Source organism: Canis aureus, chromosome 20, assembly GCF_053574225.1.
Source record: "Canis aureus isolate CA01 chromosome 20, VMU_Caureus_v.1.0, whole genome shotgun sequence".
NCBI classification, from domain to species: domain Eukaryota; kingdom Metazoa; phylum Chordata; class Mammalia; order Carnivora; family Canidae; genus Canis; species Canis aureus.
In genome coordinates, this window is record NC_135630.1 from 16,267,531 (window position 1) to 16,284,607 (window position 17,077).

Consider the following 17,077-nt stretch of genomic DNA (forward strand, 5'->3'; position numbering starts at 1 on the left):
AAAAATCTATTTTATATCTATGGATATCTTTCTGATGTTGTCTTTCATTTGATTTCATGTGTTCTTTTGTTAAATATGGAATGCTTTTCTGGAAATGTTCATATGATCTTTTCAAAAAAACATGCATTTGAGAACAATGTCTGTAATTACTCCATTGTTACATTTTGTACCCCTTTCCTGAGTCTGACTCATTTTTTAAAATGTTTGACCATTGACTTCTTTGTAAGTCTAATGCTCCTTTTCTTTGACCTTACATCTGAAGGAGCCCTTGCTAGTCTCCTCCTTTGGAACTGCTTGAAAAATTTAAACCCTACAACTCTTTAACCCACCATAGCAACCTTTCCTCAGTCATACCCTCTACCTCCCATAAAGGCCCAACTCTGTCTCAGTCTTCACTCAAGCCAACCCTGCTTTTCCAGATATCTGCTGTGTGAAGAATAAACTTGATCTGAAATTATCTTAGTGGGTAGAGTGCCATCAGCCTTGACACCTGCTCTAAAAGTAACAGATCCATTTTACTTCTTACACGGTGACTGCAAAACACTGGGTATGTAAACAATTTATTGTTCTAGAATGTGAATTTCTGCTCTTAACCTGATAAATGGAAGAACGTTTTAAAAGAAACCAAAACCCCCAAATTATGTCTCTCGCATATAGCTATACAGTCGTGTGGTGTCTGTTGAACAACATATATAGAAAAACTGGTAATTACAGTGCAAACAAATGTTAAGATTTGGGATATTCTAACCCAGAGGATGAAATCAAACATTTTTCTTTAAAATAAAATTATATGTATTTAATATTTATATGTATTCAAGAACTGTATAGAGTGTGAGGTATAAGTAGGTGTACAATCATATTTGCATGTGCATATGTATATATATATGTGTGTATGTGGGTGTGTGGGTGTGTTATCCAAATGAGGGCACTTAAGAGAGCAAAGGAGAACTCTTCCAAAGTTTATGCTGATTCAAGAGGTATTTTGCAAAACTATCCAGAAAATCTGAATTTTGTGGTAATTTATACAAATCAGATTCAGATGTACCAAAACGCATATAATTTTGCCTAACTCTATCATCCCATGGTCTTTTCTTCATTTATATATTAATCCCTATGTTCGCATTAATTCATTTTAAAATGCTTTTAAGGTTTATTATTCCCTCTCTTTTACTACTGTCAACAAATACTATTCTGTGTCTAGATTACTAGATTGAATGAATATTTTGTCTCCTATCTTAAGTGTCTTTTTCTGCTTTCAAATTGCATACTACTTGTCAAATTTAATCTTCTTAAATTATACTTTTATCTCTTTACTCAAGAATAATTTCCCCTATTATTATATTATATTCCAATTCCATTAATCAAACTGAATTATCTTCCCCTTTCTGGCCTACCAATTCAAACCCCTTCTATAATTCACACCACTATTCAATTCCAGCTTCCCTGTAAGACCACTTCTTTATCTTTCCTGTTGCAGTTTCCATTAAATTCTCAAACATCTAGTGTCCCCCTGAGTATAGACTGTCCACCATACAACCAACCATTGTTGTTTCTCTCTAGCTCTCTTCTTTCTTTCTCTTCTTCCCTCCTTTCCTTCTCACCTCCCTCATTGTTAATTTCATCTCTCCAGTTTCAATCTCTAACAAATGTTTATTATTATTATTATTATTATTATTATTATTCTTTCAGCTAAGGCTCAAAACACAACACAGAAACTCCTTCATTAGAAAAAAAAATAGAGAGACTTACAGAATAATAATGTTAATAAAGGTAATGGCTGGGTTGCCTGGATGGCACATTCAGTTAAGCATCCGACTCTTGGTTTTGGCTCAGGTCCTGATCTGGGGTAGTGAAATCAAGCCCCATGTGGGCCTCCATGCTCGACAGAGTCTGCTTGTCCCTTTTCCTCTGCTTCTCCCTCTCCCTCCGCTCTTCCTCTGTGCTCTCTCTCTTTCAAATAAAGAATTAAATAAACTCTTAAAACACTTAAAAAAAAAGGTAATGGCTAATATTTATTGAACATTTACTATGTACCAGATTCTGTACTAAGACCTGTACAGGCAGCCATTTTGATTGCATTTAAATTCCATGGTTACTGTGATCATCTTCCTTTTATTCGTGATAATTTTAAGGCTTAAGGAAAGTAAGCATTATCCTCCAAGATCACTGAGAGCAAGCAATGCTATTCAAACCCTATTACAGTTGGCTTCAAAGACTGTGCTATTAAAATTGACAGCATGTTTGAAGATTATGTCAGTTAAGCCATATGCAAAGCATATGATGTAGGATTGGCAGCAAGTAGATTTTTGTTTTGTTTTGCTTGATTTTTTTTTCAAAACTGAATAGTAGGAGCTCAACTGATGCGTCATTTGACCAGACAGAGATGACAAATCTGAGCATTAGTTTATTTTCTAAATCATTTAGCATTCTTTTAGATTCAACTTCAAAATACATTATTGTCTAACTTTACCTTTGTGTTTAAATACTAATAAAGTTTAGTGAACTAGCCAAGTATCATAAGCAATGTAATAATGAAGTGTTCAAGCCTAAGAACTTAACTCACTTTGTAGTACAAAATTGCCATTATATCATCCCCTCCTATTTTTTCTCTTTTTCTTTTTTTTCCCCACTCCTCTTTAATATATGTTGAAGGCATAATGTTAAAACAGGTAGGGAAGTAATATTGGGGAGAATTAATATCTTATCAATTTTAAATGTATAGATTATGGTAATGGAAACTATAAAAGATGAGAAATATTGATGTAATACTATAAGCAAAATAGTTAACCATAATACAAATGACAACATAAAAAAATGCAATGTTTCTTAAACTCAATGGATATTCCTTCAGAAACACTGTCTCTGGCTATTAGCTGCTTAATTATTATTATTTTTACTTACTTTGATCTAATATTTTATAGAACACCTTTTTTGAAACATTTGATAAGAAATCAGTTGTGGTTTAACATTGGAGTGATTCCTCTTCCTGGAAGCATATCTTTTTTTAATATTTAGGCTAACCATACAATCATCTGGGTAATCTAACTTTTAAAAGTGGAAAATTATTTGTCTGTAGATGAATTAAAAAGATCACCTTATTCTTTGCATTGTTAAGAATTTTAATGCATATTTATTATTACAATCTGTGGTCCCTCATGCATTATTTAATTTCATTAGAGATAATAGGTAAATTGATACTCAGGACACTTTCTTTCATTCCACTCTGTCTCTATGCTGGCATGGAGGAAATATAATCAGCTTATAATCAGATAAGTATTATGGAATACATTGTCCTTTGTTTTAAATTTAGAGGTCCCTTTCAGCTTCTTTTCTGTACTGAAATGCAATAGCATTACTAGAACATTTTTAAAAAGAACATTTCAAACAACAGCTTAATGAGGAAAAGACAGCATTTAATATTTTCAGAAAAATCATTAAAATGTGCCTATGCTTTGAATTTTTCTCTCTGGTTTCTTATATAAAACATAATTAACTTTAGAATTATTTACTAAAATTTGGGCAATTTATAATTTTGTGGCTTTATTGATCAGGTCGTGATTAAGAGAGAAGTATCTTAGCTTTAAAATCATCACTACTCTTTGAGATAATTGAGTTCAATGCGGATTCAAAAGACAAATAACAATGAAAAAAACAAACACAACCTAAAGGTTAAAGCAGTAGTCTATCGCACTAAAGTCTTCAAGATAGAAATAACATTAACCAGGAAAGAACAAATGGTTATATAAGAATTTTTTTAAATGTACAGTCACCATACCCATAATTCTATTAAGCTTCATTAAAATGATAAAAATAAAATCATACTGTTATCTTTTAATATTTAGATATAATTTAAGACAATTTAGAAAATTCATTGCAAAAGAATTAGAAAATATACTTCTTGCAAGAAAATCTTGGAGGTTACTAGTACAACCCAGGAGTAGGGGGAGTAGTCCCTAGGTATTTTTAAAAAAATGTGTGTGTGTGTATACACACAAATACAGTTTATATAATTCTAGTAATATATATTTTAATTTTAAAAATTATCAATATTTTAAAGAGTTAAACATAATATAGAAATAATACTATCAAAAGTTATTTAATTATTTAAAAATATGCTAAGCAATAGATGATAGTCCACACTTCACACTCGTACAAATTCGAATAGACCATAGATATAAAAATTCAAATTTTCGTTTTGCTGTTTGAAATGCCAATTTTACGTGTTCACAAAGTTGTGGATACTTTAAATTGAAAACTATCAACATCTTTCAACCAAGTAAATTCAACCACATAAAAGTAAATAAACCCACATTCATACATATTCATATACATATAAATGTATGCAATTTATAAATATATATAAATTTATATATAATATCTGTGTATCCATATGCCTGTTCATTGCATAATTGTTCTGAATGATGAATTAGGGAACTGTTTACCAGTTGACCCATTCACACCATGAATACTATGTAGCCTTTATAAACATGAAGTAAACTTCCGTCAGCTGGTACCCAGATATATTTCAACATGTATTGTAGAGTGTAAAAAACAACATGCAGGGATCCCTGGGTGGCGCAGCAGTATAGCGCCTGCCTTTGGCCCAGGGCCCGATCCTGGAGACCCGGGATCAAATCCCACGTCAGGCTCCCGGTGCATGGAGCCTGCTTCTCCCTCTGCCTATGTCTCTACCTCTCTCTCTCCCTCTGTGACTATTATATATATATATATACATATATATATATATATATATATATATATGCAAAATAGTACTTATAAATATAACTGGTTTTGCCAATAAACGACCAAGAAGTGTTGTGTGTGTGTGTGTTTATAATTTTAAGAACATGGAGAAAAATAAGCCAGTCCTTATAAAGAGACATTAATATGAACATTCTATGTTTGAAGTGTTAGAAATTGGAATGGCAAAAAATAAAAGGATTAATGAAAACCTGTTGTTGATATTATATGATTGTGTTTGTGATATTATATAAATTATACACACATGTATGTATCTGTATGCTTAAAGAAAGGTAAAAAATCAAAATAAAACCAATGCATTTCAAACTAATCATTAACATTGCTCTTGATGACAATTCATGGAAAGCACTTCTCTAAATTTAAGAATTAAAGATACCATCTAACACTACTATTACCTAATATTTCTTGAAAGCTTTATTTCATAATTTTCAATATCAGTACTACTAACATTTGAGTGAGATTCTTTCTTGTTTTTGGGTTGTCTTGTGCATTGTAGGATGTTTAGAAGCATCCCCTCCTTCTCCAGTAGATAACAGTAGCATCTTCTGGTTGTGATAACCAAAAGTTTCCCAGCATTGCCAAGCTTCCCCAGGTATAAATATGTCACTGTAAATTATCACTCAGGTAGTATTAAGTAAAAATAAGAGTTGGGGTTTACAAGAAGGACAAAAAATTCTTCGCTGATTATTAGTGTTCTATGTGGAGAAAACCTGATCAACTATTAAAATATGAAAACTTCTATTAGTGCTGATATAGAATAAATAATTAAGAACTGGTATTTTCATGTTATATTTAAAAGCAGGGAGAAAATATGATGAAGAAAATATGCCTTTACCAAAAAGTTAAAAAAATATAATGGTGCTGTTGATGCAATGACGTGGTTAGAAATAAAATACAGAGAGATAGCTGTATTGGTACTAAGAGCTTAAGAGGTGACCCGATTCCTTCCCAGCTTCCTTGTATTAATGACATTGATTCCATGCCTCTCTAATGTGAGTTGAATGGACCACCAGAATGGTGGCATAACGTCATGAGAGAGAATGGGAGCAGGAGGATAAGAATTTACCTCCCATTTGTAAGAACTTATTGAGATATAAATTACATCTCATAAAATTCAGCCTGTAAAGATCATGATTCATTAATGTATAAAGTATTTACAGTTACATACCTTTCATCATAACCTAATTTTATCACATTTCATCATGCCCAAAACAAATCTTGTACCCTTGCAGATACTCCCCATTCTTGTTTTCCTACCACTAGGAATCATAAAATACATGACTATCCTCCTGCAATTAGCATAATAATTTTGGAATTATCTGTGTTGTAGCATGTATCAGTACCACATTCCTTTCTGTTGTCAAATAATATTCTATTGTATGGATATACCACATACTGCTTATCCATTAATTTGCCTTTTTTTAAAGATTATTTATTTATTCATGAGAGACACAGAGAGAGAGAGGCAGAGACATAGGCAGAGAGAGAAGCAGGGTCCATGCAGGGAGCCCGATGTGGGACTCGATCCCAGGTCTCCAGGATCAGCCCTGGGCCAAAGGCAGGCACTCAACCACTGAGCCACCCAGGCATCCCCCATTAATTTGTTGATAGGCATTGGTTTTCCCCACTTTTTGGCTATTATGTATAATGTTACTATTAATATTCACGTAAAAGTTTCTTATGGGCATGTTTTCATTTCCTTTGGGTAGATACTTAGGCGTACAATTCCTGGGTAATACAGTATCACTATGTTGAACATTTTGAGGAACTTCCAATCTGTTTTCCAATGTGGTTCCAAAATTTTATATCTCCATCAGTAATGCAAAGGGGTATCAATTTCTCCATATGTTTGACAATACTTGTTATTGTCAGTTTTTTTTTTTTATTACAATGATTTTAGTGGGATCTTCATTAGATCTGGTGGGATTCCATAGATTGGAATGTCCTGATTTTGATATTCACTTCCCTAATGACTAATGATATTGAACTTCTTTTTATATGCTTTTGACTAATTGTATATCCATTTTTGACAAATATATGTTGGATTCTTTGCTCATTTTCCAAATTGAATTGTCTTACTACTGAGTTTTAGGGGTTCTTTATACATTCTGGATGTAAGCCCTGTATTTGATATGTGATTTTCAGTTTTTTTTTTTTTCTCTCCTAGCCTTTGTAATGTCTTCTTTTGATGTTCTATGGAGCACAAAAGTTATTTATCTTAATATTGATTAAATCTGATTTAATAATCTCCTATTTTATTACCTGCACTTTGGGCATTATATCTAAGAAATCATAGCCTAACCTAAGTTCTCAAAGACATACCCCTTTTTAAGAGTCTTATGTTTTTTAAATAAGTGTTTTATACTTTTAACTTTTACATTCTACAATCCAGTTTGAGTTATTTTTTGTATATGTAAAGTAGCTATGTACATTCATTCTTTACTACGTGGATATCCAGTTGTCCCAGCATAATTTATAGCAAAGGTTTTTTTCTTTATCCATGGAATTTTCTTTGCCCTTACTTAAAAATTAACCATAAAGAGGTGTTTGGGTGGCCCAGTTAGGTAAGCATCTGTTTTCAGCTCAGGTCTTTTTCCTAAGGTCCTGGGATCCAGCCTCTAGGCTCTTGTTTCGTCCTCTCTCTTTCTCAGCTGCCCCTGCTTGTACTTTCTCTCAGTCTCTCAATCTGTCAAATAAATGAATACACAAACTCTTTCATAAATAAATAAGTAATAAAATTGACCATAAAGGTTAGGGTTTATTTCTGCACTTCCAAATCTATTCCATTGATCTGTGTCTATCCTTGTGCCAGTGTCATACTGCAGCTAGATAGTTAAGTTTAGGTATTAGGACATGAACTTCATTCTTTATTATTCAACTTTTATTATATTTTTATTTTCAACTTTTATTTTTCACCATATTACTTTATTCTTAACTTTATTTTTATTTTTCAGAAATATTTTGCCTATTACTTGATTTTCCACATGAATTTTAGTGTCAGCTTGTTAATTTAAGCAAACTAAAACAAAAACAAATGAACAAAAAAAGCCAAGGCTTTTAAAGGAATTGTGCCGGATCCATAGTCATAGATCAATTTGGAGATTATAGCTATTTTAAAAATATTAAGTTTTATGATCCTATTTGGAAATATTTGTAGTACTTAGATCATTTTTTTTGTTTCTTTCAACATATTTTTAAAATTTTTCAGGTACAGGTCTTACATTTAGTTTGTTAACTGTTTTCATTAATTCTTCATTATTTTAAAGCTATTGATGGAATTGTTTTCCTAATGTCATTTTCAAATTGTTCATTGTATAGAACTACAATTGCTTTTTGTGCATTATTTTGTATTCTTTAAGATTACTAATTTTATGATATTTAATAGTGAATTTCTTAGAATATTTTATATAAAATAAAGGTATAGTATTGACACACCCATTTGCTATTTACTGGTTTGAGAATAGACCCTAAAGAAGGAAAACTTGCATTCCATCTAAGCTTTTCTTCCTATGACACTATCAACCTAAGCTAAATTCTGTGACCTGCCTATGGCTTTTTTGGAAATAATAAAACAGGTGGGCCTGGATGACACAGTCAGTTAAGCATCCAACTCTCAGTTTCAGTTTAGGTCGTTATCTCAGAGATATGGAATGGAGACCCATGCCAGTCTCTGTGGTTGGTGTGAGCCTGCTTAAGACTCTCTCTACATAGGATGCCTGAGTGGCTCAGCAGTTAAAGCATCTGCCTTGGGCTCAGGGCATGATCCTGGGGTCCTGGGATCAAGTCTCCCTGCATGGAGCCTGCTTCTCCCTCTGCCTGTGTCTCTCTGTGTGTCTCTCAAAAATAAATGAAAATCTTTAAAATTAAAAAAAAAAGATTCTCTCTCTCTCTTGGGTAGCCCCAGTGGTGCAGCGGTTTAGTGCCGTCTGCAGCCCGGGGTGTGATCCTGGAGACCCATGATCGAGTCCCACATCAGGCTCCCTGCATGGAGCCCGCTTCTCCCTCTTCCTGTGTCTCTGCCTCTCTCTCTCTCTCTCTCTGTGTCTCTATGAATAAATAAATAAAATCTTAAATATATATATATATATATATATATATATATATATATATATATATATAAAAGACTCTCTCTCTTCCTCTACCCCTTTTTTCCTCTCTAATAATAAATAATCTTTAAAAGACAAAAGAAAGAATAAAATAAATATATTAACCTATAAGATAATAATAATAGTTCATGGAACAACATAATTACACTTAAATAAATTGAGCCAGAATCATGCTCCAAAATGAGAAGAAACTTTCCCCCAAAGTGCCAAATTTGATCAAGAGGTTTCTAACATTTTGGAACAAAGTGCATCTTAAATATGCAATGAATAGAGTAATGTTTATAGATACTGTTATTGTTCAAATAGTTAATCATCATCATTTGGAAGAAAATATAGTATCTGTATCTTATACTATAACCAAAGTGAATCCCCTGTGTAAAAAAAAGATGGCTTAATAACAAATTTGATGGACTAGAGTTCCATGTATAGTATCCATGTATTCAAAGGAGAATTTTATTGTATAAACATAAAACAAAGCAATTAAGTAGTTGTAAAAAAAAAAAAAAAAGAAACAACATTAAGAAAAGTATTCACAAAATATCTGAGTGACAAGGTGTTAGGGAGGAGGGGTCAGAATCCTAAAATGACCCACCTCAGGTTTCTTGCTTATTCCCTGGAAAGGTGAATATAGAGATACATAAGAAACACACTAACTAGGGATATTGTAGATGTAATTAAGGCAATTAGTCACTGAAGTCAGAGTTAGTAGAAGATAAATTATCTAGGAAGTCCTAATCTGATCATATCAGCCCTTTAAAAGTCAATGTTTTCTACAGCTGGTCACAGTTTAACAAAAAGTTGATGGTTTGAAGACTGGGGATCCCATTAAAAAGGAATGTGGTCACCCTCTAGAAGCTGAGTATAACTCCCATATGACAGATTGCAAGGAAAGAGGTACTTCAGTCCTACAGCCACAAGGAACTAAGTGAGTTTAAAAAAATATTGATTCCTAAACCTCCAGATAACATTCCTGAATGACTGACACACTGATTTTCCTCTCAGGAGATTTTTAGCAGAGAACTCAGCAAATCCTGTCCAGATTTCCAATCTACAGACCTGTGAAATAATAAATGTACCTTGTTTTAGTTTCCTAATGTAGTGATATATTTTAATTCATCAATTAAAAATAATAAAATGCCAAATACAGAACTATTATCAGTCAGGTGGGGCAAGCTGCTACTTCAACACTTTGCTTAAAAATCTCATCACTTAAACATCCAATTTTATCACTCACAAATTTGTTCTTTCACAAAACACTAAAAAAAAGTTTGAATTCTTTGCCACTTATAACAAGGATTATCTACCCTTCATTTTCCAACAACACATTTTTCTTTTCTGTCCAAGACTTCATCAGAATCATCCTTAACATACATATTTCTAGCATGCACCTCAAAACTCTCCCACCCTCTACCCATCACCCAATTTCAAAGCCACTTCCACACGTTTACGTATTCATTATGGCAGCATTCTACCTTCAATAACTGAATCTTAGTCAGCTTAGGTTGATGTAACAAATACCATAGGCTGAGTGCTTAAATACAGAAATTTATTTCTCAGTTTTAGAGACCAGGGTGCCAGCATGGTTGGGTCCTGATGAAATCTCTTTTCCTGGCTGGCAGAGGCTACCTTCTCACTATGTTCTCACAATACAGAGAAATTGGGAGAAGACAATATCTCTGGTGTTTCTCATAATAAGAGCACTAGTCCTTTAATGAGGACTCCACCTCCATGATTTCATCTAAACCTAATTATCTCACAAAGGCTCCATCTCCAAATACCATCACGATGGGGTTAGGGTTTCAAAATAGGAACAGAGAAGTGGGAGATACAATCCCATCCACTTGTCATGAAAATATCTTCCCCTAACTGCAATAATTCCTTACCAACTTATTTTTTCTTCCTAGCTCATATTTTATTTTTCTTCCATGCATTGCGTTTTATTTTATTTATCCCTGATTACAAACTATTTTCCTTAACTTTCCTTCTTAATGATACCATGGTGGGAGGAAGATCTATCAAACACATGCATGTGTCCTCCCTTAGAAGACATCAATTCGAATCAATGTACAAAGAGTGTTCTAGATTAATGAGGGCTGCACAATATAGCAACATATCCATACTATCCAGCAGTCATAACTGAGTGGTGGAGATAACATATATACACAAAAAATAAGAAACTCAAGATTGTTGTAAATGCTACAGAAAAGATATAAAGAAATTGCTATAGGAAACATGAAGGAAGGAAGCATTAATTATGCCTGGAAAAAAAGAGAAGAAAAGTAATATGTGAATTGAACCTTCAAATATTCTGATGAAAAATGAATCTGCTTCTTTTGTTCTTTAAGCTCTGTAGCTCCTCCTTCCCCCTCCCAAAGTGGACTCTCCATTTCCTCTCTAGTTCTTAGCTTCTTTATTCTGTTTCTCTCTGCTTCTATCTCTGACTGTTATTCAGATATGATCCACACTTGATCTGGCAACCAAACCTTGGACATCTTGGAAACAGCATTTTATCTATAAAAACACATGGAGGTGAAAATAGAAATATTTCTTGGAGACAGGAAGGAATTTACCTTCGGATAAGCTAGACAAGAGTCAAGAACAGGAATAAGTCCTCAGCCTGGGCTAGAAGTATACTTCAGTTTTTATGCAAAAATAGACATGGTCAGTCCTCCTGGTGGTTTGCCTCAGGAGTGTGGTGGAGTCTAATGAAAGTATCTGACTCAAGAATCCTTAGGAATCACATATGAAAAATAAAGAGCAGGGAACACATAAACTGAGCCACCTTAAGAAATCATTTTTTGTATTGTCTGTTTTAATTTCCTCATTGTATATATTATATAGAATTAATCTTTTTCACTTTTAAGATTTCTATGAAAAAAAGAAAACGATAGTAAAATTATATAAGAAAACCAATATTTTAAACATCTTTATAATTAATATACTATATAGATTTTTTTTTCCTTAGAGAATCTTATTGTGCTCCAACACACTGTGACAATCACACTGCAGGATTACAGGCTATTTGGAACTCAAAGGAATTTTATGAAATGTAAGCAGGGTGAAGAAAGAAATGTGTGAATCTGAAGTAAAAGTGATGACAGCATAATCAGATGATCTAGCAGGCCAGTGTAAGTTTGCTTTAGTAATACTTATAAGAGGATATGTGAAGGACAGAAGTTTAGAGAAAAAATACGTCTAGCACATAGTACAAATCATTACAAAAATAATAAAAATCTGTCATAATAGTTCCTGTTTTTCAAAGCTATTTTTATCAATTGAAAACATATGTAGGTAGGCCTGGGTGGCTCCGTCAGTTAACTGTCCAACTCTTGATCTCAGTTCAGGTCTTTATCTCAGGTTCTTGAGTTCAAGCCTCACATCAGCCTCCACACTGGGCATGGGGCCTATTTAAAAACAAACAAACCAAAACATATGTATGTCCACTACAAGGGTATATCATAAAACATCTAATTTTATAATAATATATACTAGCTACATGTGACATTAATAATATTAAAATCTTTCGAGCTTGCTTGTATAAACAATTTAAAGTTAAAATAAATTAATGCTAGCCACCAAAGAGTACCCCTTCTTTACTGTGTTACCATTCCAACCCTTTCAAGGAGTTTTTGCTGATCACTATTGTATGATTCATCTTTCACAACTGGATAACTTCTAATAAACTCATTCTTATTTCAAAAATCCCTTTTATGTTTACTTGTGAAAAATTGATTCTGAGCTTCCTTTTTGTTTTTCTGAAATCACAGGAATGTTAAATTAATGGCTACTTATAACAAGATAAATTACCACTGGTGATAAAACTATATAGATATTAATTTTAGAGATTCAAAATACATGCTTCAAAGCTATCTCATATAGATTAAAATATGAGCAAGCATTCATTTAACAACTACTAAATTATATTATACTAATTATAGTAATAATTCCAAGCATATATTTAAAAAAGAAAACAGGTTTCTTTTCTCGTGTTTTTAAAATAGAAATCATATTGTAAACATGATAGAAGTCTAAATTTCATTCTAAAAATAATAATAGTATGAAATCAATATCACATATTAAATGTGATAATACTCACAAAACAAACATTTTAAAAAACAAAAGACAGTATAAAAGTTATTGTTGGTTTAAACATTGCAGTGAACCAATCTAAATTAAAAGTAACTTTAATACTGAGGAAAAGAGTCTTCCACTTTCCTTAATTATGTAGGCAATTAAAAAGTCTTGCCTGTACTTAAGTAGTCAAAAGTTGATGAGTTTCTAAGATTAACAAAAATGGATCAGTATATGTATTGTGTGGTGATCCTTTTCCATTTCTGAGACTTTTAGCAGTATGCAGAAAAAAAAATTCCCTCGTGCTGACAATATCACATTAGAAACAAATTTAGAAACATGCTCACATTTTCATCTTTCTCGGGGAACTATTCTTTCATTGTGTGTTTAAGAGAATACTGTTTTATTTTGTAAATGAATCATTCTACCCATAAAACATCTATAGGTAAAAAAAAAAAACTTAATGTGTAAAAAATAAATAAAAACATACAATGTGAACATGTCGTATAAAGTGGTATTTTTAATTTGTTATTCATCAAGTTAGATTTGCCAAGGAATTGCAAATAATTCTATTTAGAGAATTGATTGTCATCTCTGATCTTCTGTTTCTTAGTTAATATTTTCCTAAATATTTCTAATCTGATTCAGAGAATATTACAGTTCTGCATCAGTGCTGAAGATAATCTTGCTTAACATTCTAATTTCTAATTTATTCAGCAAATATTTATCTGGTGCTTACTACATATTAGGAATCTTCTGAGCACAGCTAATACTATAATAAGCAGGATGACCTGCTTCTTTTTGGTCACCATTCCAGTGGTCACCATTTCAGGGGAAATGACAGCCAATGGAAAGTGGTAAGTGCCATAAAGAAATAGGAAAAAAAAAATCAGGGCCAACTACCAATATGGTGACATAGGAGACCCTAACTTTTCTGACTCCCAACAAAGATCAACAATTAGATAGCTATCCAGAATCAAAAACATCTCTAGGAGAACTTTAAATCTACTTAAGAAATTTTAGCAACACAATGGTACAAAAAAGTGAGAATAACTGCACAAGAAGAGAAGGAAGACAGCTTCATTTTGCCTGCACCATCCTATCCCTCAAACTGGCAGTACTCAATGCCAACAGGAAACTTTCCAGCTAGAAAGAGTATACATCTCCAGTAATGGAAAAGCAGGATGAGCAACCAGCTTTTTAGCATTTCAGGACACTGAAAAAGGTCCTACTTCAGTTTCACTCCTCCCATATTGGTGAAGCTACGATGTATAGGATGGCTAGGATCAGAAATAAAAGCAGGGGCTATTAATAGCAGCCATGCAGGGGAAGCAATTGTGGTCCACAGAGACGTGTTCTGCTAATTAATTCATTAGATTTTGCCATCGAAGAAGAATTGCCATAGCTACCACAGAACCCCTGAAAACTTCACCGGAATTCTTTTCACAAGTATCCCATTGAAAGACTTATGGTATACCATCAAGACAATGTAAGCATCACTGGAGTCTCCCAAAGAAAAGCATAGGAGAAAGGAGTAGAGAGCTTATTTAAATAAATAATGTCTGAAATATACCAAACATGGAAAGAAATCTGAACATCCAGTTTTATGAAGCTAATGGGTCACCTAAAAATTTCAGTCCAGAATAGTCTTCAAGACACATGATAATAAAGCTCTCTGAAAACAAACACAAAGAGAGAATTTTAACTCTCTCATATAAGAAAATACCCCTCACCACCACCACCAATAAGGCTATCAGTGGACTTTTCAACAGTAACCTTGCTGTCCAGTAGACAGTGGGAGAGTATTTTCAAAATGCTGAAAGAAAGAAAATGCCAACCAAGACCTCTTTACCCAGCAAAACTGTCCTTCAGACATGAAGGCAACATATTTTCCCTACTAAACAAAACCTGACATGTTCACCACTCTACTTGCCTTATAAAATATACTGAAAGTAGTTCTTCAAGCTGAAATGAAAGGACACCAATACCATGAAAACATGAAAATATCATACAAAGTGTTAAAGATAAGCATATGGTCAAATTCAGAATCCAGTAATGCTGTAATTTGGTGATGTATTAACAACCTAACTCTGGTATAAAGGTTAAAAGACAAAAGGATTAAAAATAGCTACAGCTACAACAATTTGTTATGAGGTACAAAAATAAAGATATGTAACTAATGACATCAAAAATGCAAAAAGAGGGGCAGCCCCAGTGGCCCAGTGGTTTAGCGCCGTCTTCAGCCCAGGGCATGATCCTGGAGACCCGGGATAGAGTCCCACCTCAGGCTGCCTGCGTGGAAGCCTGCTTCTCCCTCTGCCTGTGTTTCTGCCTCTTCTCTCTGTGTTTGACTGTCATGAATAAATAAATAAAATCTTTTTAAAAAATGCAAAAAGGAGGAGTTAAAAAAAACAAACCTTTCATATATCTTTGAAATTATTATTAGTATAAAGCAGACCATTATATATGTAACAGGTTTTATGTAAGCTTCGTGGTAAGCACAAACAAAAATGTACAGTAAATTCACATAAGATAAGGAGAAGGGAATCAAAGCATACCACTGAGGAAAATCATCAATTCATAAAAGAAGGCAGCAAGAGAGGAAGAAAAGAACAAAAGAATGTAACAAATCCAGAAAAAAAGGGGTTCTATTCATAAATTCTGACCTATCAATAATTACTCTAAATATAAATGAAATGAATTCTGCAATCAAAAGACACAAAGTGGCTGAATAATTAAAAAAAAAAAAAGCAACTATATGCTGCAAAAGAAGAAAACTGGATGACTTACTACCACTATACACAAAAAGAAATTCAAAATGATCCAAGACCTACATGTGAGACAAGAAACCATCAAAATCATGGAGGGGAACACAGGCAGTGACCTCTTTGACATTGGCCATAGCAACTTTTTTTCTAGGCATGACTCTAGAAGCAAGGGAAGCAAAAGTGAAAATGAACTATTGGTACTTCATCAGGATAAAAAGCTTTTACACAGCAAAGCAAACAATCAACAAACCTAAAAGGCAGCCTGAGGAATGGGAGAAGATATCCACAATGATATATCTGATCAAGAGCTAGTATCCAGAACCTATAAAGTACTTAACAAACTCAACACTCAAAAAACAAAAAATACAGTCAAGACATGAGCAGAAAGCATGAACAGAATTTTTTTGAAATAAAATATACAAATGCCTAACAGATACATGAAAAAATGTTCCACATCACTTGGCATCAGGGAAATACAAATAAAAACCACGATGAGATACCACCTCACACCAGTCAGAATAGCTAAGATTAAGAAGTCAGGAAGCAACAGATGTCAGTGAGGATGCAGAGAAAGGACAATCTTCTTGCATTGCTGGTGGGAATATAAACTGGTGCAGCCACTCTGGAAAACAGTACGGAGGCTCCTCAAAGAGTTGAAAATAGGGCTACCCTATGACCCAGCAATTGCCCTAGTAGGTATTTATCCAAAGGATACAAACATATTGATTTAAAGGGAAATGTACACCCCAATGTTTATAGCAGCAATATCTTCAATAGCCAAAGTATGAAAGGAGCCCAGATGTCCATTGACAGGACAAATTTAGAAGATTTGATATATAATATCGGAATATTAATCAGTCATTTAAAAGAATAAAATCCTATCACTTGCAACAATGGGGACGGAACTAGATGGTATTATGCTATGCAAAATAAGTCAGTAAGGGAAAGACAAATATATCATTTCACTTATATGTGGAATTTAAGAAACAAAACAGATGAACATAAGGCAAGGGAAGAAAAAATAAAATAAGATAAAAACAGAAAAAGAGGCAAATCATAAGAGACTCTTAACTATAGAAAACAAACGGGTGTTTGTTTTCCTTGGGTGGTGCAGCGGTTTAGCACCTGCCTTTGGCCCAGGGCACGATCCTGGAGACCCGGGATTGAATCCCACATCAGGCTCCCAGTGCATGGAGCCTGCTTCTCCCTCTGCCTGTGTCTCTGCCTCTCTCTCTCTCTCTGTGTGACTATCATAAATAAATAAAAAAACATAAAAAAAAAAGAAAAAGAAAACAAACAGGGTTGCTGGAATGGAGATGGGTGGGGAGATGGGGTAATTGGGTGATGGTTATATAGGATGACACTTGATGT

General features: G+C 33.5%; 1 long non-coding RNA gene across 1 annotated transcript in view; it reads right to left on the reverse strand.

Annotated features, from left to right (window-relative positions):
• Window positions 1–11,651: 11,651 nt before the first annotated feature.
• The window catches only part of LOC144291494 (uncharacterized), a 57,490-nt gene continuing 52,064 nt past the window's right edge, over window positions 11,652–17,077 (reverse strand). Inside the window, exon 4 of the long non-coding RNA XR_013358779.1 lies at window positions 11,652–12,271. This is a non-coding gene — a long non-coding RNA (uncharacterized LOC144291494). The remainder of the gene's footprint in view (window positions 12,272–17,077) is intronic.